The sequence below is a fragment of the Camelus bactrianus genome, chromosome 32 (genome assembly GCF_048773025.1).
Source record: "Camelus bactrianus isolate YW-2024 breed Bactrian camel chromosome 32, ASM4877302v1, whole genome shotgun sequence".
NCBI classification, from domain to species: Eukaryota; Metazoa; Chordata; class Mammalia; order Artiodactyla; family Camelidae; genus Camelus; species Camelus bactrianus.
In genome coordinates, this window is record NC_133570.1 from 13,376,950 (window position 1) to 13,403,978 (window position 27,029).

Below are 27,029 nucleotides of genomic sequence, written 5' to 3' on the forward strand. Positions count from 1 at the left end.
TACAAACTGTGACGGCTCCAAAAGGTCTTGGGCCAGGACCGGTGAGATTCTGTTTCTGAGGGTTTCTGCTTTGTTATGGGCCTGGAGGTCTTATGAAGAAAGCAGGATGGAGTGTGTTTTGGGTGGGCCCCCAGGCTGCGATTTGAAAGATATTTGTAGGGACAGGAAAATGAGCAAGAAGAACCCATTCATTTAAAATTTCACAGGGAGGTGCATGCGTCCTGGGGTGGGGCTGCATACCCCCATCCTGGTCTGATGGTGGACGTGGGTCTGCGTCTGTCTCCAGTTTTATATGTTGCGTTTGAACATGCTTCCACATGCCTGTGGGTCTTAGGCACATGTTGCAAGCATGTGATGCCTCTCTGTGCATGAGATGGGAGGCTGGGAGTGGGGGAGGTCGCTGAGTCTGTTGCAATGTGTCTCTCAGTGGCTCCTATGTGTCGCCACACGCATGGGGTCCTCTATACCCGCGACATGTTCTGCATTCATTATCCATCACACCCCTCTTTTCTAGCCAACCCACTATCTGCAGGCCTCTCAGCTCTTTATCACCCAAATATGATCTTAGGGTGTTCGAAAGGCGAAACACATCATAAATCTCAGGACTGGCTAGAACCTGGAGAGTTAAAAAGAAAGTGGGGAAGGGGAGGGAGGTGGGAGGAGGAGGGGGTGGTGAAGGGGCATTTTGATGAAGCACTTCTCCCCGACTCCGACGTAGAAGTAATTTTCTCCTGGCACTGAGTGGGCTCAATCCGAGTGTTTGGGGTTTCTCCTCCGGCCCGACCAACCCCCCTTCTCCATGCTAACAGGCGAGAGCAGATGTGCCCCACTTTATAAATGCTGACCAGCTGGGAAGGCTGCAGCGAGCGTCCACACGGCTTTTCCCAAATGCTGATGCCCAGGGAGGCCTCTGGGGAGAAGACTGGGGGTCCCTCAGACACATCTTGCGGCCTGCTTGTTTCCAGAAACTTCCTTGGGGTTCCCTGAAAGGGGAGTGTTCAAGAAAACAGAGTCGGCCTATAGCCTTTGTTTTTGGCATCCCCGGAGCTGTGTTGGTTCCTCGCGTCCTGCAATGCCTGAAGGATGGTAAGATAACCTAGGGCCCCCTGGACTGAGATGCAGCCGGTGTGGGTGACCCAGATTCAGGGAAGAAGTGCAAGGCCACGCCTTTCCTTTCAATGGGTGAAAAGGGGGGAGCTTGAGCCTTGCACACGTAGGGGATTTTTTTTTTCCCCTCCCGAAGATGAAAAGGGCCATTTGTTTTCAGAAGTCTCAGCCCGGCCTCTTGGTTCATGTCACATGTCAGTTTGCAGCGTGCTCCCCTCCGTAGGGCTGCTTGGGGAACACAAAGGCAGGAAATTCAGGCCCGGTGACATCTCTGTTGGGAGGGGGGTGTAAGCGAGTGTGTAGAGGCCGACAACGTGTTCTCCTCAATCAGGTCATTGCCTTGTAGAGTTACTGTTCTGCTTTAGAAACAGCTGGAGGAATTCTTGAAGAATCGTTTAAATAAAGCTGCTCATAAACCATCCACTGCAGGATTTGGGAAGGAGATGAAACCTGTCTCATTTGGATTTTTTTTTTAATTTTTAAGACGGTTTTCTCTGATTCTCTAAACATGTGCATTTAATGTAAGTTTCCCCCTCAACACATGCACACACAACTTTTGATTCAGGTATAAAATAACGTAGAGAAAAGCATATAAGAGTACCCAGCATCCAGATTAAAAAGGAAAAAAAAAAAAAAAAAAAAGACGTCCCCAGAATTCCCATAGCGCCCCTTTCCAATTTCTTTCTGTCTCCTGCTCCCAAAGGGGCAGGCACCGTCCTATGTAGCTCCACCCTCTTTTGCACTTTGTATAAATAGAATCCCCCAGTATTACACTTTAGTATCTGGCTCCTTTGGTTCAACATGGAGTGTGTAAGACTCGCCCCTGTTGCTCTGGGAATCAGCAGGTCAGTCATCTTCCACCGAGAGCGATTTGACGGCTGTGTTGTGCCTGGGGACATTGTTGATTGTCAGCTGGTGGGTCCAGGCCAGGGACACTGCTCAATAGCCCACAATGCACAGGACAGCCGCCCACCACGGGGGAGCATCTGGCCCAGGAATGCCAACAGAGATGAGGTCACACACCCCAGTCTAGGCCTACCCTTCTCGTGCCTGTCCTTTGATTCCTCAGAAAAGCCATTTTTAAAGCTTCCTGGATACTAACCCAGGCCCAGCAGCGTTAGCCTAAACTAAACTCCAAGTTCAAAGCTTCGACTCAAAGGCGGGTTCACTGACCTCTAGTTCTCGGGCCAAGGTGGGGGCAGGGCAGGTAGTGAGGGATGGGGGGTGGAGACCAGCTTGACACAGAAAGGGTCGTCCCCAGTGATTTCTTAATCTTGCCTGGTGACAAATTTCACCTTAGAAGGTCTTAGCCAGCCACCCATGCTTCCTTGGCAAGCAGGGGAAGGAAATGACAGAGAAGTTCTTACGAACAGGGCCACACTGATGTACACAGACATAAACAGACAACCGCACACGTCCAAACACATACCCCCCACAGCTCTGAGCACAGACACGCACACACGCACGTGCGCAGACACAACCCACCAGCAGCCCCACGGCTCAGACAGAGGAACACAGTAAGACTGAGGTTGTTCTTAAAGGGACCCCTCTCCTAGTCTGGCTGCCTAGAGAAATAGTTAAGACTATGAGGGAACCTAGCCCAGGCAGGGACCACATCTATCCATCCTTCGGGTTTTGGGTAGGTTTCTCAACCTCCGCACCACTGCAGTCTTGAACTGGAGAATTCCTTGTTACAGAAGCTGTCTTGTGCATCTCAAGATGTTTCGCGGCCTCTCTGGCTTCTGCTGAGTAGAGGCACCCCACGCTGTGACCACCAAAGCACGGCTAGATATGGCCCAATGTCCCGTGGGGACGCTGCCCCTGGTTGAGAACCCCTGACGTAGCCCAGTGCTGGATTCACAGAAGCAGCCTCCAAATGAAAGGTTTGTTGACTGAATGAGTGACCCACTCTCATTCTTTCCTGAAAATAAGTGAACACTTGTAAAACAAACTCAGCTGACCTCTCCTCCCCGGCAACCACTCTGGAGTTAAAAACACAGACAAACAGAGATGGCCCTGGGCCCCACCTACACCAGGGACCCTCATCTCCGAGGCTCAGGCCTGGGCAGGACAGTGAGGGATTCTGCTGGGCTGGGGACCTTCGTTGCCATCCTGACAGCCCTTGAAGAAGTGGCCCCTAGAGGGACGTCTACGCCACACGCGCCCTGCTGTTTGACTGAGGGACATTAATGCACTTTTCCGGGCCCTGATTGGGTTTTAATTGTGTTTGGGAGACTGCGCTCCCCACACACCAGCTGAATTCGCTGTCGCATTCAGAATTGTTTTCACTTCTCCCTCCTCTTTTCTCTGGTACGTTCGCGGAGCCTCAGTCGGTGGGGGCAGGGAGGGGCAATCTGGACCAGAAAGGACATCTGTGGAATTTTCCACCCATTAGCCCATCTGAGGTTTCCTTTGAGCTCTAAACTTTCCAAGGACACATGGGTCTGTGGACAGGCTGGGAAGTGGGCCTTCAGGCAGACGTAGGTGTGGGCTAAGGTATCTACTGTTTGCACGTAGAAGACAGTACTTAAAGATTACACATTCATTCAACGAACATTCTCCAAATGCCAGGCACTGAGGCTGCTGAGATAAAAGATGTTTCTTGTCTTCGAGTAGCAAGAGAAAGAGAAAGAGAAACAGCTCATTTGGCATTGATTAAGTGCCCGGCACTGTTTTTTCCACTTTGTAAATATTCACTGAAAGAATCCTCAAAATAAGCCTCTGAGGTAGGTCCGACTGTTACTCCCAACTTACTTACAAGTGAGGAAATTGAGGCTCAATTCAGTAAAGGGACTTGGCCAACAGGACATGGTTCTTAAGTGGCAGAGCCAGGACTTCAGCAGTCTAGCAGAGATTCTCAGCTAGGGACAAGGTAGGCCCACAGGGGACACTGAGCAACGTCTGGAGACATTGGTGGTCACAGCCTGGGGACAGGGGAGCTATGGCATTTGAGAGTGGAGGCCAGGAATGCTGCCAAACCTCATACGATGCCCTGGGAAGCCCCCACAACTAAGAACCATCACCCCACATGGCAACAGCCCTGGGTTAGAGGGTTGACGTTCTGTCCACTGAGCTACTGCCCAGGGCTGTGTTTAGGGGGCCCTAGGAACACACTTAGCCAATCAGAGGAGCCCTGACAAGCGCTCTTCAATGGACCCAGGGCAAGCATTTCTAAGTGAGGACACAGCCATTGAAATGGATAAGTGTGTCACCACACTGGCTTGAGTCCAAACCTTCACTGTGCCCTTTTAAGTTAGTGGACCTTGGGTGAGTGACAGCCTCACCCCCTCAACTGTTAACCTGAGAATATTAACCCTTCTCTCAAAGAGATGTCGTGATCATTCGATGAGCCAACTGGACATAAAGAACCCCATACGGTGCCGAACACATCACAAGCACTTAGTGCCTGCAAGCTACTCTCGGGCAGAATAGAGGAGGCTACATCCCAGGCAGGTGGAGTGGATCTAAGGGCTGCTTCAGGTCAGGGAGACACTGCATGTAAAGGTCTTTGGTGAACACCAAGTGCGAGCTGGCAGCATATCAGTCGCTACCTTCAAAACCTGGATTGACCCCAAAGTCCACTGAGGTTTATGAGAGGTTCTGCTAAAAGGCTAAAGGCTGGACCGGCTGACCTCTCAAAACCAGGATGACCCCACTCTAGGAGGAATCACCCAACTTTGCCAATAATATTTACCCAGTCGACTTGCCCATGACCACCTGTGTGTTTAGTCCAATAGCTCACAGCCTCCCAGCAAGGAGTCAGTTTCTCCCTCAGTAAATTGCTTAGGTCGCACTTAATCGGCTGCTAATGATCTCTTAGCCAGAAATGATCTCATTTCTTCTTATTAATACAGTAAATGCATAATTTCAATTACAGAACAGGCTCCTTAGTCCATAAGCCTGGGTTCAATCCTGGCCCTACATCATACTTTCTGTGTTTTCTTGGACAGATCATCCAACTTTTCTGTCCTCACTTTTCCATCTGTAAAATAGGGTTTAATTCTCTCTACCACCACCCCTCTGGCACTCTTAAAACCCATCCTCAAATTCGTTGACACTCATTGCACCCAAATATGGGTCCGTGTCCCTTCCCTTTGAATTCCGGTGGTCTGTGACTGTTTCAGGCAAGAATCCAAGGCAGAAATCATGCTGTGTACCTGTAAGATGGGTCACAAAAGGTGATTCAGCTTCTGACTTGTCTGCTGGAACACTTGGCCTTCACGCCCTAAGCCACCACATCAAGGCTACCCCGAGGCAGCCGTGGCGGGAGGAAGCCCAGGCCACATGCAAGGGCCCATGGAGACACTCTGATTTGCAATCTGAATCTTCAAGACATCCCAGCTTCAATCCTTCAGATGAAGTAAAAGAGCTTTCAGGCAGTTCTAGTCTCCAGCCGTCCAGTCACCACCCGTCAGAGGGCCTTCCCATCCGAGGCCTCTGCATAGTCCTTACAGAGCAGAGACAAGCTACTCCCACTGAATCTTAGCCTAATTCCTAACAACAGAATCTGTGAGTTGTTTTAAGCTGCTAAATATAGCGGTAAGTTGTTACACAGCACTAATAACCACTACATTGCATCAAATGAGAGTTGCAAGAATTAAGTTAGTTGTTATATGTCAAATGCTCTCCCTCAGGGCCATGGCCCAGAACAGGCTCTCAAAGAAAGCTAATGCTCTTCCTTCTTTATATTTCTGTCTTTATGACCATTCATTTTCCACCTCAGTTTTCTTTGACAAACACTGGGAGAATAGCTTCTTCTACCAAGTTCCATCCTGCCTAGACCATGGATTCACTCTGGTAACAAAATCATGAAACGATCATAGTGGATCTAGATCTGGCTTTAAGCTGCAGATTCACAACAAGCCTGATCATAACCTCTCCACACAACTTCAGACTTCACCTATCTCATGATCTTTGGGGTTGCAGAACAAAAAGAAAACCCTCCCAGTGGAGAAAAGGGAACCCTCCTACACCGCTGGTGGGAATGGAGCTTGGTGTAGTCATGATGGAAAACAGTATGGAGATCCCTTAAAAAACTGAAAATAGACTTACCCTATGATCCAGCAATCCCACTCCTGGGCATATATCCAGAGGGAACTCTAATTTGAAAAGACACATGCACCCCAATGTTCACAGCAGCACTATTTACAACAGCCAAGACATGGAAGCAACCTACATGTCCATCAACAGATGACTGGATAAAAAAGTTGTGGTATATTTATACAATGGAGTACTACTCAGCCATAAAAAGAATGAAACAATGTCATTTGCAGCAACATGGATGGAGCTGGAGATGGTCATACTAAGTGAAGTAAGCCAGAAAGAGAAAGAACAATACAATATGATATCATTTATATGTGGAATCTAAAAATAAAAGACACAAATGAACTTATTTACAAAATAGAAACAGATTCATAGACACAGAAAACAAACTTATGGTTACCAGAGGAAAAGGGGAAGGTGGAGAAATAAATTGGGAGTTCAGGATTTGTAGATACTAACTACTACATATAAAATAGATAAACAACAAGGTCCTACTGTACAGCACAGGAAACTACACTCAATGTCTTGTAATAGCCTATAATGGAAAAGAATATGAAAAGGAATACACACACACACACACACACACATATATACACACACACACACACACACATATATATAACTGAATCACTCTGCTGTACACCAGAAATTAACACAACATTATAAATGGACTACACTTCAATTTGAAAAAGAAAGAAAAAAAAACCCTCCCAAGAGAAAGTGGACTGTGGTACAACTCAAAGGTGTGCCATGATATTTGTCACAAAGCAGAGTTCTCAAAGATGCAGCATCTTGATGCCACAGAGCACCTCCTCCTGGGAGAAGTATCCAAAATCAAGAGTTAGCCACAGGCCAGCGAAGAAATGCACCCTGGGAGAATCTCACTCAGGCCATTCTTTGTCAGCTCTGCTTCTATCAGATCTATGGAATCACTAGGGTTGAAAAAGATGCCCCACTGCCCTCCCTCTCTTTGAGTTTCACAAGCATAAATTAGGCCAAGCCCCTCGCTGGAGGCTGGGAATTCAGAGAAGGCATTCCTGGCCCTGGCACTGAGGAGCCCAGCACTGAACCCATTTTCACATGAACCAATCCTCCCGATAACCCAGAACTTTACAGAATAGAAAGCATTTTGCCAACATAGGCAAAGCTGAGTGCAAAGTCAAGCCCAGCACGCGGGACTCTAAATGTGTCTCCCAAACCAAGAAGCTAGACAAGAATGAGAAGAATTGGGAGCAGGGACTGGAGATCAGAAGAGTCAGGTGAGATACAGGAAGTTGGAGTGAGTGGGGTCAGGGATGGGTAAGTGGAGTGGGCCTAGCTATTGGCGAAAATGATTTAGATGCTCTAGCTAAACCACTGGTTAACTGACCTAACATCTTCTTCCTTCCTGCCTCCTATAATAGGGTCTAAAAAAGAAAGATTCACTTTCCTGGCCTCTTGATAGCGAAAACAGTCCACACTGCACAGTTTGGGCCATTAAAATGTAAGCAGGGTTCGGCTGGGAGGATTTAAGGGAGACTTTCAATTTCTTATCAAGGAGAAAGGCTAAAGAGGAAAGTCTTTCAGTGCCACTCCTTTCTCCGTCCTGTCTTAATGCAGACGTGATGGCTGGAGCTAACACAGCCATTTTTGAACATGAAGAAGGCAGGTGCAGGAATAAAAAGCCAAATGCTATAGACAGCAGAGTGATCAAAGACAAAGCCAGATCCTGAAGACCTCAGAGGGCTCCTGGATCAACACCAGCAGCAGCCCACCTCTGGGCTACCTACTCATCAGGTGAGAAAAAAACCAACAAAACAACCAAACAAACAAACAAAAACTCTACTTGTTTAAACTACTGTTAGTTGGGCTTCTTGCTACTAAAAGTCTCCTTAGGGGCTTTGAGTTTGTCTTGCTACATAGAGTTGCTGGTGGGAGTAGAGCACCTTTGCTTGATGGGCTGTGGGTGGGACACACATCCCACTGCATAAAGTGTTAGCAACACATCAACTAATCCAGGAGAAGAGCTCTTTGTGAACAAACGGAAATAATCTAACTGCCCAGAGGCAGGGGATGTGTTAGCTAAACCGCTGCGCATCCTTCTAATGGAACACAACTCCACCCCTGAGAAATAGTGATGTAGAGACAAATTTATTGACATGGAGAGGCTCATTCTATGTTGTTAAGACTTTTAAGAGCAGGTTACCCAATATTACGGAAAAAGATCTCTAGAAAGATGTTCACCTGAGGGTAAATAGTGGTTGCAATCCGAGTTTTTGTTGGTGATGGTTTTGTTATTTTTTTATATTATTTAAATATGTTACAACATAGATCTATAATTTTTGCTAATAAAAACTGTCATTAGCAGCACATGCAACATCTTTTTTTCACTGAAAATGCACATGCCATACACAAAAGACTAGAAAGATACGCGGTAAAATATGAATGCTGAGCCCCATGTGGTAGGATTACAGGTAGTTCTTTCCTTATCTGCCTTTTCTACTTTTTTCACTAACGAATATATATGACTTGTTTGATTTTTCAAGGTTTGTTTTCGAACAGCTACTCCTCTCGTTCGATTTGCCAAAGCCTCAAAACCTCCCCCTTGGGAAATCATTTAATCCAGTCAAGATCTTCTTGTCCTGGCCACAAACTCTGGGCCTGGGGCACTGTGATTTTCAGTAACTAGAAGGATGTAAAATTAGGGGAGGGCTGAGTCCCTCATTTCTGGTCATTGTCAACTTTACGAAGCTAGAAGCCCAAGGAACTCCCTGAATTGCTTAATCCAGCCAGTTACTAGTGCAAGTAAACCCCAAGGCACAGGACAGAGTGATAAGAGGGAAATCCCACCTTCTGATATCAGAGATAAGAAATTCTCCTTCCCTCCTCCTTAAAGATAAATCACGCTGACCCACCCTCCTTGGAACCTTTCTTGGAAGAAGAGCCATTAAAACTATGGCAGACCGAAGCATCTGCCGAAGGATGACGGAATGACATAATGACGGGAAAATATACGGTCAGTTGAGCAGAGGTGGCTGTCAGTCTGGGGGCTCTCCAGAGTTCAAGCATGCCCGGAAAAGAGCTCAACAACGCAATGGCTCCCCCGGGAGAAAGAGATCTCCCTCCAAATCCAGCCTGTCACCTCACATCGGCGAACAGGAATGCCCCGGGGGGGCAGGAATTGGTTTCTCTGCGCCTTGAAAGAGCCAAGGATGGAAGGAGGAAGGCCAGAGGGGTGGACAGAGAGGCCTCCTCTAATGATTTAGGGCTCTGGGTCTTCCCTGCAAAGTCCTTCCGGTGCCCGGAAAAGTCAGCCCAGAGAGGGGCAACCATGGAAAACGAAACTCCCCAGGCTTGGAGTGGGAAAGACTGTCGAGGGGCCAGTTGCCGCTGTCGTGTGGAACTCACACACTGGCCCCGAACACGCGTGACCTCTGGTTCACATCCGCACCACTGACCACAAAGCAGCAGCTCATGGTACCCTGCCCAGGCCCCCTCTTCCAGGGAGGATTCAAAGCTACTCGCTTCATGGCTGGTGTGGCTTCCATTAACCCAGAGGTTGGTTCTGCGGACTTCTCCAAAAGTTGAGCATCAAACGTAATGAATCACGAGAAACCAATGGCTCAGGCCAGCCCAGTGACCTTTAAAGCAAGATAATATTGCTCAAAAATGAACATAGTTGTGGAACCATTAGGACAAACAGCATGAGTTCAAGGGCCCTTCAATTCTGACCACAGACAACAGAGATGGAACTCCCCTGGTCCCCTCCCCGGCTTCCTCCGGCCCCCACCTCCTTGCTGGGCTAAGCGCCCTGCTTTCCATTGTCTCCCAGATAAACTGCGAGAAGGATGCCACACTGTAGGGTGGGGAAGTGCAACTGCTTAAGAGAGTATTTTCCATAATGAGATCCTCGTCCACCCAAGGATGTACAGCATCAAAGGCAATGAAATGTTCATCTTGGTTTCCTGCCCATGGCTACGGACCCAAGTAACTATCAGTCCCCCCTCCCCAGAATCCACCGGGGTTCAGAAATACACTGGACCATCCAAAAGATGGTGTGTGTGTGTGTGTGTGTGTGTGTGTGTGGACATGTGCATTCACCCCCTTATTTTCTCATTATTCAGCTTCTGCATTGCCCAAAGTTTTGCATGGAAACAGATACAGGGTATTTTGAAATCTAGACCAAATCCTCACTTCAAGAAATCAGATCAGTTTCAGGCAGTGCCTGGGTTCAGCGAGAGGCCACTTTACCCAGAAACGTAAACCAATTCCAGCCAGGGCTAGGTGAATACTCACCAGACAGACGTACTGGCCCCACGTAGGCTCAGCTCACACACACACACTGGAACGTGCACCCCCCACACACATACACGCACGCACACACACATGCACGCACGCACACACTCATTTTGTGCTCAGCTGTCATAAAACTTAAGACACTTATATGGGGGTGAAAGGTCAGGAGGGGGGAAACATTATTTTCTGTTATTAATTACACCTTATCCAGTCTACATGTGCTGCATTCGTCTCAGATAAAGTTACAGTTCTATTTTATTAGGAAGCCTCCAGGATCATGTAGAGGGGGAATTTTGGATTGAGACAAAGGAAATCACAAGATGGGGTGCAAGGGGGAGGTGGGCAGGGAGAGCTCATTTGTTCCCCTGCTCAGAAGCCAAGCCAGCCTCCTTCTAGGCCACTTCCAGGACTGAATCTGCACATTCTTGAAATAGCTCACTCTGCAAATGTTAAATGAGCCCGGTCCCCAAATCGAGTCAGTCCTGAGCGGGCTGTGGGTTTCCTGAAGGAAAGGAGAGGAGGTGAAAGGGAGGGAGGAAGGTGACCACGCCAGCCTGGCTGCTGCTGGGTTCACAGACAGAAGTGAGGCCAGCCAAGCGGGGAGCTTGGAAGTTCAAGTCCACATCCGGGTCATCCCTGCCCATTCCGCCATGGGCAGTGGCTGGAGGGAATTCCCTCCTTGCTGGGAGCCGCCACGAGTGGGAAGAGAGGGCGGAGATGGAGTGCTGGTTGGTTAGGCAGCTGGAGGGCCTTGATCTTTGAGCCCTTCAGCCTTGTCTGGCAAGAAGAGAAGTCTGGAGTGTCCACCACGGGAGGGGAGGAACCAAGACTCCCCAGCACATGGAGGGGACAGTGGCAGCGTGAAAATGAGACTGACCAGAAAAGACCCAGGAGGACAGAATCTGGATTTAAATCCCAGTCCAACTCCTTCCCTGGGCAAGTTATTTGCTTTCCCTGAACCTCAGTTTCCCCTACTTGGAAACTAGAGGAACTCACATCAATAATGACACAGATCACACCACTGTCACTAACGGCGGTGATTACATTAGCAGGGCTGTGCCGATCATCAGGAGAACCCGCCCCTCCCACGGCACTGGGGCCATAACATAATGGGAGGCACATCAGAGCCATAAATCACCGTGCAGATATAATTTATTGTTATTAATATGATCTGCCCTGTCCTTCCCCAGCCCCCCGGGCTGCCAGGAGAGTCTGTGCTCTGTCATCATGCACTTGAAGACAGGTTGCTTTGTCCCTTCTCTCCTCTTGTTTCTAATCACAATGTTCTAATTCTCCAGCTGAGGTTGAATTCAATTCTCGGCCGGAGCTCAATGCCATATATTAACCCCTGTCCGGGATAGCAATCTGGCTTCTGTCTCCTGGAGCCGCCATGTGCCCCGTGCGTGCTCGGCACAGGCGCTGGGTTCATCTGAGCACCGGTGCGGGCGTTTCTAGCCCATGGCAACCCAGTGAGCGGGATTTCTGTGATCCCCATTTTACTGATGAGACGACGAAGTCCCTACAAAGGCAGCTTGATTTCATCTCGAATGTCTTGCTCCAAACCGGCACGTACTTCTTGCCTCCTGAACACTTAACATCATTTCATCGGGTCTTCGGACAACTGCCTGTTACTAAAATGTTCATTTCACACACAAGGGAACTGAGACTTGAGAACTGGGGTCCCTGAGGGGAGCAGACCCCTGCTGTCTCGGGTTCAATGAAGCATTCGCCAACCCTCAATTCTGATTTCAAGAAACATGCAAGAGGAAGAAGAGGGGGAGAGAGGGAGGGAGGAGGTGGCCTGTGGTTGGAAAGTCTCTATCTGCCCATCAGAATGTTTCCCGGGGGTTCCGCCAGGAATTCAGGCCTGTGGGCCCCACTGGGAGTCCTGCCAATGAATCCAGGGCCCTGGTTCCCTTTGATCTTTCCCACCGTCCATACCTCCCCTGATGTAATCCTGCCTTGCAGCCCTGATGTCTAATTTGTGATATCCCAGCAGTGTCCCTGAGGGCACCAGGCCAGCCAGGGACTTTGAAGGCCTGCGACACTGATAGGGAATTCCATGTTCTGGGAAAGAATCAGGGTCCCAAGAACCCAGCACCAACTACTCCAAACCATGACATTTCCAGCATCGTGTCTGCCCGCTCATTTGCTCTGTTTCTTCCTCCGTCATCTTTCTCCTGTGGGACTGTGTCTGAGGGTCTCTTTCTCTTTGCAGGTACAGCCTGGCATTTCTGACCTCTGTGGCTCCCTTCCTCTGTATTTCAGGGGCAGGTTGGGGGGGTGGTTAATTCTCTCTGTCTCTCTTGCTTTTTTTCTCTCTTCTCCGTCCCTTTCTCTCCTGTGTTTCTCTCTCTCTCTCTGTCTCTCATCTCCCTTTGTCTCTCTTTGGGCTTTTCCCAACTCTGCTTCTCTTTCTCCCCATGCAATCTGCCTGCCGCCTTCCCTGTCTCCCAGGGCACCAGGAAAGCCCAGTCATTCCACAAAACAACTGAACAGAGGCAAGACCAGCAGCCACGGAAACGTGCCTCAGGTAGGGGAGATCCCCCCCCAACCCAGAGCCACAAACAGGGTGTGGGTGAACCTGTGCAAAGCCTCGGTCACCTTCTGTCCATCACTGAGGAGGAGTCTGGGGTCACAGAGGACCCAGGTCATTTCAAGTCTCCAAATGCGTTGTTGGGAGACAAAATGCTGCTGATGGGGGGAAACCTAGGAGGTTTGTTACGTGGGGGTGAACAGCCTCCCCTCTCCCTGAGAACCTTCCAGATGTGCTAATCAATTTCCCATTCGTTCTTCCAGCAATGCTGGGGGCCACCAAGCCCACCCTTACAGGCTGACCTCCATTGCCAGTTCCCCACCAGTTATGACAGCCAAAAATGTCCCCTTGGCTAAATCTTGGAGTTCATCTATACTGTGAAGCTGTGAACCAAATGATCCACACACACACGATGCACCAGGGTCTCCCTGCTACAGAACTGTTCCACCTCCAACACATTGTTACACATCCGGTGTCTACCAAACACCAGCATTTGCTGAGTTATTTCACTAACCCTCCTTCTTTTAATTTAAACTTCTCAACAGACCAGTGAATATCACTAATCCTCTTACTATACACTGAGATCTTAGAAAAGTGAGTTTTGGACAAACACAGTGACTTGTCCAAGGTCACGTGGCCAGTAGGCTGGGAGCCTGGCCGAGCTTCTATTTTCACATGTAAGAAAGACAGCGGGAAACCAGCCTGAGCTCTGAGCTGATCTGATTTTTTTGCTGACCCTCCTCTGCCTGGGTGATTGCATCAGAGCTGGGTTTTGCTTCCACTCCAAGCATGTTTGATCATTTAGCTTCCAGAACCCATCCCAGTGCAGCAACAGAATTTCTCTTCTCCAGAAAACTGCTTTATTTATTTATTTATTTTTTTAATTTTGGCTTGAGAAATACTATGTATCTCCTCCACGGAGGGGCAGGAGGCATTCGGGATATTTAGCTTTGGGAAGGCACATTTGGCATCCGGGATTGTTTTCTGCCTTATTAAACTTTTCAGAAACTGTATCTCTTTTAAACAGCCTGTGGGGGCTCTCCCCCAACCAAGCCCCCTCCCTCCAAAGGACCCTCTCCATCGGCCCACAAGTTTCCTCTTCCCATCTGTCAGAGGCCGAAGCCAAAACACGTCCCGGGAAAAGCCGGAGAGGAAGGGGCGAGGCGGGGAGAGAAATGTCTAATCATCACAAAACCTTTGAAACGTATCTTGAGCAAATCGAGTTTGTCTAAAACGCGTCCAGCATTTAACATTTAATAGGAGCTGATCAACTTAATGCACCACATGCCGTGGGTAAGCGGATCCTTCCCCTTTAAGGGTCTGTTGACGTTAGGTGAAGGAGAAAAACAGTTGTTATGATTCAGAAACTCAGGATGAACCCAATTAATCAATGCTGAGATGATTTGAATCATGTGGCAAATGCTTGGTCACCTCTCTGATATCCTATCCCCGTCCCCAGGAAGATGCAGACATGATTGATGTCACCTGTGACCACCACATCCCCAGGCAAGACCCCCCCAAACCTGGCAGACAGAGAAACAAATTAGATCCAAAGGCCCGGGATCAGTTTCAGAGGGGACAGGCCTCCGGCTGGGGAGGGGGTCGTCTCTGGGGGGTGCCTGGCCTGGCCTGTCTGTCACAGGCGGGCAGAAGATAGAGGCCAGACCATATGGGGGCTGGGAGGGGAGGCGGGCCCGGGCTCAGGGATGGGGTGGCCAGGGCCTCCAACGCGTCTCAGAACCCTGAGCACGCCCGTATCTTGGAGGGCTTTAAAAAAATTTTTTTTTTAGTGTAAAAATAATTGCTCAAGCTTCCCCTGCCTCTTAGAGTTACATTCACGCGTGTCTGCCCCGGGCCTTGGCTGGGAGGAAATGGGTCTGAGAGGGAGAGGGTGGTGATCAGAGTTCTTTTGATTGCTTTGAAAGTCTCTGCCTGTTACACACTTACACACACACACACACACACACACGCCATCGCCTTTTCCCTGGCAGCCTCTGTGACTGCCCTCAGTGATACCAACCTCCAGCCGCGTCAGCTCCACATCCTCACTGTCACCACTTTTTATATCAGCCTCCCCTGCCTACCTCCTCCCCTAGGAGAGAATGGACGGCAGGGTGGGGGCCTCTTCTGTGGTCCTGGACGCCTTGGTTTCTAAGAACAAACCCTAGAATTCCCTAGGGCATGACTCCTGCCTATGCACATGTGCGCGTGCACACACAGACACACACACACACAAACACACACGTTGTTTTTACCCCTACTCCAAATAGCTTCTAGAGCTTATAAACCACGCAGTAGGCCTGGCTGGCTCTTTCCTTCCTTTCCTGTCTCCTGATTCATTCTTTTTTGTTCTTTCCTCTCTTTAGTGTCTCTTCCCCCGCCTTCCTCTCCTAACCACTCTACTTTCATTCATTCCACGAACATTTCCAGAGCTCTGTGGGGGCTTCCAGGAAGAAGGAGATAAGGTTCCGACCTTCTGAGTGTGCAGGAAAGATAAGCAGAATGAGAGAGCAGGGATTTCCCCACGTCCTCATTTTCTCACCTTCTCCCCAAAGGCTGTGCTGCAGCTACACTGTCAATGCCTTCAGTCCTGTTTCTCAGTTCCTACCACAGAGTCTTTCCCAACACCAGCCTTCCACCCGGAGCACTGGCCCGGAATCCCTGTGGATAATTCCCTTTTCCATCAAGCGTAGCCCTGAGATGCCTCCCCACAATGTCTTCCTGAACCTTCCAAGCATCATCCAGCTCTTCCTCCTCTGAAGTCACTGGAAATACAGGCTGTCCCCCTAGCATCCAGGCCCTAGCACAGGGCCCAGCACCCAATGGGTGCTCTAAACATCTGCTGAATGACAGAATGAAGAGGGCTGCACCCACTTTCCACTGGACTTCACCTGGCCGACTATACAGTGTGCTCATTTATAAAAAATAATTACACCTGGCCTCCTTCCAGAAAGGCTGTTTACAATGCAGATTCCTGAAAAGGCAGATTCCATAGCTCAGGGGTGGGGCCCTGGACTCTGCATTTTAACAACCATCTCAGGGGACTCCGATGCATGCATTCCACCGACCACTTTCTGAGAAGCACTATTGTGGATAATGGGGAGCCACTGAGGGTATAGGAGTGAGAGCATGACTCTGCAGGGCTTAAAGAAGGTCCTGTTGGCTGCAGTCGAGAAGATGAAGCAGCAGACCCCGGGGGGTGGATGGGAGAGATGAGTTAAGAGACGGAAGTTTCAGAACTCTCTTGAGAGCTTAGAGGCAGAAATTTCTTAAAGGGGGGTTTAGAAGACTTAGGGCACGCTTATTTGGGGTATTTTAGGAGAACTAATGGGGATTTCCAGAAGGCTCCCCAGGTTTCACCTCTTCCTGGGAGGAAAAGCCATTCAAATCAAGAAATTGGCAGGTCACAAGTTTAGAATTTGCCGAATTCATGGGAAAAGAGTAAGTTCGAGAAAGGACAGATGGGCCCCCTTTCCTTCTTCATTTCCTCCCCTTCCATTTCTGAAAGCCCCTCCATGGCCCCCAAATCTCCCATGGCAGCGGCACCCCCGCCCCAACTTGTAGAGTCTGGAGGGACCAGACTCCAGGCTCCTACCCTCCCAGGGTTCTCAAAAGAGCATCTGGCCACAGACCCAGGGCTCTGGCCAGCGGCATCTGTTTGCAATGTTTGACTCAGTAGTTTTATTTCTGCTCGGCGGTATAATATAAACTATCCTGTTACACGGCAGACAGGCTGGGCGCAGAGCCGGCCTCTCTGCAGTCCTGCAGCGGGACCAGGGCGAGCCGACGGGCTTGGGCAAGGACCCTAAAGCAGTCAGAGGAAACGGCTGCTCCCTGGAAAGTTCTGCACAGCGCGGGCCTCTGCTGGTTGAATCCAAGGGCAGCTCCTGGCTGACCCCTGGAATCTACACCACCGACAACCCCCATGCACACAGACGCACACACATCACCCCACATTTTGCCCATTTCCGGAGGCTGCAGAGATAGGTCAGGCCCCTCTGCTCCAAGGGTGGATGTTAGTTAAAAGCTTGACTTCTGGAGTCGACCTGCCTGGGCGTGAATTCTGGCCACGATATTTTGGGCAAAAGCTTTCACCTTCCCTGGCCTCAGTTTCTTCATCTGTACAATGGGATTCACAACAATTCCTCCCATGTCGCGGGGCTGTTTTGAGCCTTCCATCAGGTAGTATCTGCAGAGCACTTAGTGCAGCCCCTGGTGTTGGGGGCACTCAATAAACACTGGCTGTTACTCCAGTCATCTCGTGAAATGAAATCAAAAGAAAGGCTGGCAGGCACTGGAAGCCACAGCTGGGTTTGGTCACTACCCTCAGCCTATATGGAAAGAAATGCATGCCCTCCCAGGATGCTGGGGCAGAAACCAAAGGAATCCAACCTTTTCCCCACTCCTCACAGGCTCCCCTTTGGGGTAGAGGTTGGGGTATCCAATCTGGGAGTAAGGGACAATCTCCTATGCCTGACTCCCCAAAGAAACAGACATGGGGGGCAGTTCTGAGACTTGATGCAGGGACAGGACCCCTGGGCCACAGAATTCTCATACCAACAAGAAGGCTTTGGGGATGGAGAAAGGAAGAATCTATCATCTGGGAGGCTCCAAGGTCACCCCAAACTCACCTGCGTTAAGGTGAATGCTATGAGCCCTGACTCCAGAGGGGAGGGGGGTCGAACCTCTCTAACATGCCACAGACCTTGACGCTGAACATTTCCAAAAACAGAGGGCCAGTCCCCGTGTCCGGTGACCCTGCAGCCCCCTTGGTACCCCCGCCCATAGTGGGAGATGGAGATCCCCTGCACTCCCTTGTGTTCTATCCTTACTGCCTGGTCTCGCACTTCGCATGTGGAAGATTCACAACAAATATTGGATGTGTGTGTTCACACGTGTGTGCTGCAGTAAATGACCTGTGTGTGTGTGTGTCTGCTGGACTTGTGTGAGGGTGTGCGCACACATACGTGATGAAAATGCTTGTATCTTGAGGTTGTATGAGCCTGTGCACACACGTGTGTGCACACAAGCGTGTCTCTGCAGCTGGATGTAAATTCCCTTAAGGCCCTGATGAGTGTCCATCGGGGGTCCAGCCTGAGGGCAGACAGCTGTGGGCAGCACACCTTCGGGTGCCCACTCCAGGGGTGGCAGGATGACACTTAAAAATCAAAGCTGGGGTGCGCTGGGGTCGGGAGGTCACTAAAAACCACTTACAGAAGCCACTTTATCTGGAAGGCAAACTAACCCCATTACAAACTGTGGCCAAAGTCCCTTACGTCGGGGGCTGGGGGAGGAGGCTAAATGTCCCCTGACCCAGGACTAGTTGGGTTAAGACAGCCAAGGACCCACAGCACAGAGAACCTGAGATCCTTCCTGCCAAAATGGATTTGCATCGATTTGGTTTTCTGTCCACTGTCAGCAGCAAACCACATTGACTGGCTCTGCCATCTTACATATCTCTGCTCACTTCCTCTGTTTCTCTGTCTCTCTGTGTCTCTGTGTCTCTTTCTCTGGGTCTGTTTGTTTCTCCTTCACCCAATGTCTTTCTGTCTCTGTCAATTCGGGATCTTTATTTTCTCTCCATTTTCTCTCCATCCCCACTCCCTTTTCCCGGTTTAGGCTTCCTTCCCTGTCTTTCTGAGTCTACTTCTCTCTGTCTCTCCCTCCCTGAGTCTCTCTGTCTCTGTCTTCTCTCTCCCGGTGTCTCTCTGTGTGCCTCCGTATCTGTCTGTTCCTCCCTCCATCCTTCCACGTCCCAGCCGGCCACCATCTCTCTTTTCTGTGTTTCTCTCTCTCCCGATTTCTCTCCATCGATCTCTGACCTGGGTCTCTCTTCCTGTGGGTTTGAGTCTCCGCACCTCCCTCCGTCCCCGCCCCGCCCCGCCCCCTCCCCATGCTTTCCCCACCCCCGCTGCCCCCGCCGCCAGCCCCACCGCGAGGGCCTGTGGATCGTCACTCAGCGGCCCTGCCTGATCCAACGCGGGCCCCTTTGTTCGCAGCTCCCTCCTCCCACACTCCCCCCACCCCCGCAACGCCCTCCAGGCCCTGCTTTCCCTGCCTCCTCTCCAGGCCCTGCAAGCTGGGCCCTCTCTCAGCCCACAATGTGGGAAAATGCACAAGTGGGCCTAGGTGCACCCCAGCCTGGGAGGCTGAGGCTGAGGGTCAGAGCTGGACCACCGGGACACCACCGCAGGGGCCATTAAGGAGACACCCCACCACCACTTCCTCCACTCCAGGATCCCTCCCCCTTGCGGCAAGGTGCTGCGAAGGGCAAGTTCCAAGCCTCATCACTGACTCCATCCCTGACTCCAGAGTGGCCTTGGCCAAGGCAGTGCTCCTCTCTGGATCTGTAAAATAATGCCCAAAGCCTCATCGGACCCTAACCAGAGGCACAGTGGTTTTTATCGACGGCTGTCTGCCCCATCCCTCCAGCCCCGAGTCAGGGGCCTGGGCCCCATTGTAGCTGATACATTGACTGGAAGCTCTGTGCCAGGGAGGCTCCAACCAGCCGGGCCCTCAGGCCACCTCCAACTGCCACCCTGGGCACTAGCTCCTACCTTGGCACACTTTATCCTCCCATCTCCTGGGGTAGAACAGGAAAGCCTGGGATTTCTGTAATGAAAAGCTGCACTCCCCCACGGAGTCACCAGGCACATCAGCCCCAAAGTACACATCAGCCAGCACATCTCTGGAGCTGTTGATCACAGTGTAAGGGATACCCCTTCACTGCAGGAACAACCCACTTCTGGGGACTGTTCTGTGTCCCAGGTGTCTTTGGGCGTCTGTGAGCATATCAAGGATGGTCCAGCTCAGCGTCACATTTAGGGCAGGAAGACGGGAATTTTCTCCTCTGGGTCACAACGCCTGCTTCCCCCAACCTCCTCTCTCTGCTCTCTCTCCTTCTCTGTCTCTGGGCCGCTCACTGGCTGAGCGCTTTGGGCAAGTGCCCTCACCTCTGTGACTCTCAATGTTATACTGTAAATTGCAACACAGGGGGGCTAGGAAAAGGGCAGCCCTTAAATAATAGCAAGAAGAAGAAAGGGAAGAGGAAGAAGTTGAGGGTCGGCTGAGTGGAGGTGCGCCATGTCTATTTGGGCCTAAAATCGGTACTCACATAAGTCGCCCTGGTTGGATGTATGTACAGGCATTAGCACCAGAGCATCTGTGTCTTAGAGACCCCCTAGGCCAAGCCTAATGACTCCAGCCAAGACCTTCACCCTCCAGCCTCCCACCTTGGGCTCAGTGCATGACCAGGAGGCCTCAGAGGAATCCCAGTGATGGGGTTATAATGCACTTCTCATGTAGAAACTTGGTCCCATCCCTGGGCTGGGACCAAGCAGCCTTTGGGGTGCCTGCCAGAGAAAGGGCACTTCTTCAGCGATCCAGGGAGCCTCCCACTGCCACCCACCCTCCAGAAGTCTGGGGAGCCTGATTTCGTAGAACCATGGGATTGTGACCTCATTCTACTTGACTCTGAATCTGCTTTTAGGTTGCGGCCTAATGAGTGTCTAAGAACATTATCATCACTAATGGCTTAGCAATTAAAGATGCTAACCACTGCTCCACCATAATTTTGCAGTTGGAGTAAATGAGGCCCAGAGAGGTCTTCATTTAAGAACAAAGTCACACATCGAGGACAAAAGGAAAACCAAGGTCTGTCCCTGTGCTCTCAGGCCCCTCCCTTGCTTCCTTCCTCAGGGCTGTGGCAAGTACCCCGGCCTGGGAGGGAGATGGTGAGCTCCAGACCACTGGGTTCCATCTTTGTTTTCCCTCCTTCCTCACCAGGCCTGCCTCCCCATCTGAATGGATAGCGGCTGGACTGACTGTCCTGAGATCCTCTCATTCTGTTTTGCAGCTTGTATCAGAGAAAATCAGAATCCACTTCCACCAGAATGTGCCAAATTTACACAAAGGGAGCCCCCACTGACAGCCTCCTCCCTACTGGAGTTCTGAACCCATGACTTTACTGGCTCCGTGACTATAAACAAATGGCTTAACCTCTCTGTGCCTTTTAAAGGGAATAACTGAAAAGTCGCTACCCATCGGGCTATACACGTAAGAAAAGAACCATGCATCGTACACTAAGTGCTCAATAAAGGATGTCTGCTAGTATTTTTACTCTGATTATCAAAACCTGGTCTCTGTTCCCCCCACCTTCAATTTCAAGACCCACCAGTTTACCCTCAGTCTCCATCACCGGCACAGCCCCTGGACTAAGAAGAGGTAAAGTAAGAGACAGAGGGTGGACAGCCGTCAGCCTGTAGACAGGTGTCCCTGGCTAGCTGCCCAGAGCCAAGGCTATACATCCCAGTGGTAGCCTCCTTTGAAGTCACCGCCTTATGTAACCCCCTTGTCCCACCTCCATCTTCCTGTTTGTCCCCAGAGCGACCTCGGGGAGGTCAGTACGCCCGGGAGTTCTTCCATGTGACTCAGGGGAGAGCTTGGAAATGCTCTCCCAGAGGCATGATACTGGTGGTTAGGAGCACCTATGCCTGAGTTCAAATCCCAACTACAGCTTTTCCTTGCTGTGTGAGTTTGGGCTGGTTACAACTTCTCTGTGCCTCAATTTTACTGTCATGGAGAAAGTACATAATTCATAGAGTCACTGTGAGAAACACTTGTGAGAAAGAAGTAAACAGCTTAGAACAGTGTCTGGCACATAGTAGGTGCTTAACAAAGGAAGGGCAGTTGTTACAAGTATTTAATAAGCCACAAGTACTGATAATTGTTATGAGGAATATTTGCTCAAAATTGGATTTTAATCCCAACAGCGTGGCTGAGAAACTGACCTCATGGCTCAGCCTCAGTTTTCCTCATCTGTAAAATGGGGATAACACCTCCTTGCCAGGAAACCCGCTGAAAATGTGAAGGAGGCAATCAATGGAGAGAAGAGTGCAAGTTTACATCACCACAGCCCTAACCCTTGTGCACCTCCACTATCTTCCTTCCCAAGACTTCAAATGTAGATTAGGGAATGTTTACACACACACACACACACACACACACACACACACACACACAATCCTTAAGTAGAGAGGCCAGGGGGGCAGCTGTTTGAATGATTGCCCTCCCCTCCTCCAATTCGTCCTATGGTCTAAGGGCATCTGCTGAAGGGCTCCAATCCACTGGACCTTTCTGGGCAACCGCCTCCGCCTGCCCTCGCGAGTGTAGACCGAGTTTCGCGGGGACCGGAGAGAGGAAGAATGTTTGTGCAGCCTTCAAACGACTTGGCAGCCTACAAGAGGGAAAAGGCCGCTCCGGGGAGAGTTCAAATTGAAATTACACGGAGGGAAGAACGTGCAGATCAGCTCTGAAGCTCATAAAACAGAGCGAGGTGACTGAGAAGAACAAACACGCCTCCAGAAGGAAAATGGAAAAGTTCGTAAAACTGCGCTCTTCAAAGCCTGGCCGGGGGCGTGGGGGAGGGGACGGGCGGGGGCCGCCGGGCAGGGCCGCTGCCCCTGGGCTGTTCAGATGCCGCGTCTGGGAGGGGGAAATTGGCCCAGTCTCCATCTCCTCCAACCGGGAGGTCAGCACCCCTTCTGGTTCCCTCCTCCAACGAGCCTGGCCCGCTGGAAACGAGAGGGGGTGGGGAGGCTGGTCCGAGCTCAGACCCAAGCAGGCAGGCCTTGGATCTTGGGGAAGACCCTTCCATCTGGATGTGGCGGGCAGGGACATCATAATAGCTCTGTCCTGAAAGGTAGGCAGGCGCTAGATCGGTGGCGCATTGGATATTCACTGGAGGTCGGCGCATTGTTCGGGTTTCACTCAAAGAGCACTTGGAAAGCCAGCCGAACCCCCCCCCCCGAGTCGTCATAATAGCCCCCTCCGAACCCTCCTCCCGCTCCCCATCATCGTACTTTCCTTTCGGCTTGGGAGAAGGCCGAGGTCGACTCCGAACCCGACGCGGTGCGCCCTGGGCTCTGCGCTCCTGTTCTGGGAAAGCCCTGCGCCCCCGCGGGGTCCCCGCAGAAGCGCCCCGGCTCCCCTGGGCAGGGTCCCCACGCTCAGCCTCCTGGGAAGTTCATTAGCCACAGACACCCGTGTTACTCGCCAGGTAATTTTAGCAAAAAGCCTGGACGTGAACGTCACGCCCCGCTTGCGCTGCCCGACGGCACCGGCACCGTTAACCTCACCGCCGCAGCTCCCGAATCCCGGCAGCGCCTCGCCGCCGGCGGGTGCCCCAGCCGACTAGGGAGGAACTCTCCATAGCCACTTACTAGAGCACAAAGCCGGAAACTGGTCCTGATGCGGGACCTTAGAGCTTCCCGGGTTCTTCTACAGCTTCCAGCCTCAGTTGCGCCTCAGGGATCCCCAAGATCCGGGAAACTGAATCTCGAAGAGGTTACGGTGCCCCCCCCCCCCAGTCAGGCTACCTGGACGAGAAGCAGAGTGAACCCCGGGTTTACTCGTTTCACATCGAGGCTGGGCGCAGCCTGAGACGCCTTTCTGACCTCCCCGAACTGGGGTCGAGCGCAGGTGCCGCGGAGGGATTCGCCCTCTGACCTCCGAGGCCGCGTCGGGGAGACGGCCGGTGATTTTCCCTTGTCGTCATCCTCACCCGGCTGGGGCTAATTTTCCGACCCCCACTCCGCTCCTCTCCTCCTTTCCACCGCCACCCACCCCCCCATAGAGCTTCCGACAATGTCTTGGTCAAAGTCTCACAACTAGCAAGGGAAATGAAACCTGCCTCCTCACTCCTGAGCCTGTATTCTTTCTCTCAGTGGCTCTAGAAACTTCGCGAGCATCCCAGTCACCTGGAAGGCTTGTTCAAACCAGATTGCCGGACCTACTGCGGTGGAGCCGGAGAACTTGCATTTCTAATAGGTTTCCCGATGCTGCTGGTCCCCAAATACGTTTTGAGAACAGCTTCTCTATGTGCTGCGTGGATGCTAAATTCCTCCGTGCGTAACAGAGATACCGTGCGCCCTCCTAGACTAAAATCCCCGTAAAGGCGAGGAAGCCAGTCTTCGCTATGCATTCCCAGCACCTACCACAAGACTCTGCATACAGTAAGTGACTCATAAGTGTTTGGGCTTAATCATCATTCCTGCAGATGTCACCTTTAACAGATGTGTACTACGTGTCTGGTGCTTTTCTGGGAGCGCTAGGTGTGGCAGTTCACTTAATGCCAGCAACACTCTAGGAAGGTAAGTCACTATCTCTGTTTTACTGATGCCAAAACAGAGCCTCCGAATGGGGATGCCAGGCCCTGAGATGGAGAGAGAGGAGACTCACGGAAAGCCTTCTTGGAAGCCAAGGTTTCCCAAGAATCAGCCACCTGTGTCTTCCTCTCTGCTAACCTGGTGAACCCGTCTTAAAGGGATGGTCAGGGAGAGACCGGCTCTCCCAGCAGGTAATGGTAAAAAATGGGCAGCCTCGCCATCAAGGGAAGACCTGAGCCTCCAGGACGGTCACATTCTAGAAGGTGTGCCCCTCACACCCCTAACACCTGCCTTGCAGTGCTTTGGCCCATCCGTCCATGTGCCTGAGACTGGGGAATACCCAGGGCCGGCAGGGGCGTGGGAGTCCACTTTCTGCCCTGGAATGCACCGCAGCCCACCCCCCACCAACCTTTCCGAAATTTCCAGAACCTGGCACCAGTGCTTAGGGGTTCTCAGACTCTGGAGGGTTCCACAATTTAGGGTCAAGAGGGCTACCTATCCAGCCAATGGAGGAGGGGTGGAGGATCTTGGCCTTCCAGGCAGGGCCATAGCCACACCTGGAAGAAAACTGTCACCTAGGTGGCAGAGGGTCAGGGAAGAGCCGAGGGCACCCCCATCTTATACCCTCCAGGTAGTTGTGGGGCCCATGCTTCTGTGTTCAAACTAGTTTGTCCCTGAGTTCTGCACACAGCTCGGTGTGCCTGGCCCATGTCGTAAAAAGATTTACAAGATGATGTTAAACTGGCAGTAAAAACAATTAACTTTAATGGCACCTCGGGTGGGTGGCTGGGTGGGACGGAGGGAGGGCCCAGGCTTCCTCCTTGCCTGACCAGGAAGCCAGGTGAGAGAGAGGACCTGCTGTCAAGGCAGCCCTTGGGGTTCAGAGGTTCAAGGTTAAATCAGAGTAGAGGGCTGAGCAGGGGAGCCAGAGGAGAGGCGTTCAAGTCCCACTTGCGGGCTCTTAGCTGAGTGATCCTGCACACGTGTCTGAATCACTCTGACATTCAGTGTTCTCATCTAGTAAATGGGAATCTGTTGAATGGGGATGTGTGAAAAAGTCTACTCAAATATGAATTGTAAAAACAATAAATAATAAAAATAAAAGTCTCCCTCTCTGGGTTGTGAGGATAGCAAATGATATTTATTTGGAAGTGCCTCCCATGTGCCTGAAATATATAATATACATTTATAAACATGCATTTAAAAAACATATATAAATATAATATGCATTTATTAAGCATATGTGTGAGTGTGCATGTTTAGTAAATGCTAGTTTCTGGAGGACCCAGGCTCCCCGGGTAGAAAATGAAGTGGAGACCAGTCTATTGCAGAGGCCAGAACTCCCTGGCTCAGAGTCCTGACCTAGCCAGCATCACTTACATGTAAGTTTCCTGCTAAAATTGACCTGCTTGTCCAGCCAGTGACCTCGGAAGCAACCCCATGCTCAGGCAGGCTGCAGCCCCAGGCTTTGAAACTGACCTGGATTTCTGGAAAGCTGGCAAGGAAATGAGAGTGCCCCGGGGGCAGGGGCAGGGTCTCTGCCTCCCTTGTGCCCTGGTCCAGTCCGGAAAGCTCTAATTCTGTAGGTCTCCTTGGCCTGGAGACAATTAACTGTCCATTTCAGAGATACCTCTGTGTCTGTGTGTGGCCCTCTCGGCCAACCAAGACCAGACAGAGATGCCCCAGTAGGGGTCAGCCCATGGGAAGAAACTACCCATTGGTGTGTATTTCTTCTTTGGGGAATCAGTGGGGAAATGGGAGAGGAAAGTTAGGCTCATTCTCCATCCTCCTCTCCCAGGGGCCAGCTCTCCATGCTGCAGGAGATGCTGGCCCTGCCTGAGACCTGCACCCCTCTCTAGAACCTCTTCAGGCCCCACCCGTGAGCCCCCGGCTCTGCTCCTTTCTGGGCCAGCCACCTAAGGTCGCATCAACAGACTCAACTTAGCTCTGGAATGAAACCACTGTCATTAGCCCGAAGGAAGCCATTTGACATCAGAGCATGCACTCTACCTTTTTCACCTCTGGGTACCCAAAGGCAATTCAGTGCATAGTTGCATTTATTTTGTACCCTTCTCCCCCAGCAGATATATTTTCCCCTGCTTATTTCAGGCAGTTAAAAAGTGTAAAAGTTGGAATGATCCAGAGTTAGGTGATGTGATGGTTAATTTTATGAGTCAACTTTTAAAAAGTGTAAAAGTTGGAATGATCCAGAGTTAGGTGATGTGATGGTTAATTTTATGAGTCATCCCATAGGCTAAGGGATGCCTGGAGAGCTGGTAAAAAAATTACGTATGGGTGTGTCTATGAGGGTGTCTCTGGAAGAGATTAACATTTGAATCAGTAGGCCCAGTAAAGCTGATGTCCCTCACTGGTATGGGGTCGGGATGAGCTTCATCCAATCCACTGAGAGTCTGAGAACTAAAGGTGGAAGAAGGGAAAATTTGCTCTTTGCTTGAATGGGGACATCTGTCTTCTCCTGTCCTTGGGCATCAATTCTCCTGGTTCTTGGACCATTGGACTGGGACTGGGACTTACTTCATTGGCCCTCAATTCTCAGACCTTTGGGCTTGGACTGAATGACACTACCAGCTTTCCTGGTCTCCAGCTTACATCAGATCATGGGACTTCCCTGCATTCATAACTGCACATGCTAATTTCCATAATAAATCTCTTCTGTATCTCTCAATATATCCTATTGGTTCTGTTTCTCTCGAGAACCCTGACTAGCACAGATGGACAGACTACTAACCATGTCAGGAAAAGCTCAGTGGTACAAACTTGGCTACAAATCCTGGTGCTGCTACTTGGCACTCTTGGGACCTTGGACTTACACTTCACCTCTCCGAGCTTAGTCAGTATACCTATAAATGGTTCAAATCTGGCTCTACCACGTACTAGCCAGC

At 50.8% G+C, this 27,029-nt stretch overlaps 2 long non-coding RNA genes across 6 annotated transcripts in view; one reads left to right on the top strand and one right to left on the bottom strand.

Annotated features, from left to right (window-relative positions):
- The window catches only part of LOC123619309 (uncharacterized), a 578,093-nt gene that overhangs the window by 435,633 nt on the left and 115,431 nt on the right, over nucleotides 1-27,029 (bottom strand). The window lies entirely within an intron of this gene.
- On the top strand, nucleotides 22,140-25,603 carry LOC141575783 (uncharacterized). The gene is made up of 3 exons (XR_012503596.1): nucleotides 22,140-22,339; nucleotides 23,686-23,973; nucleotides 24,149-25,603. It is a non-coding gene; the product is annotated as an uncharacterized LOC141575783 (long non-coding RNA).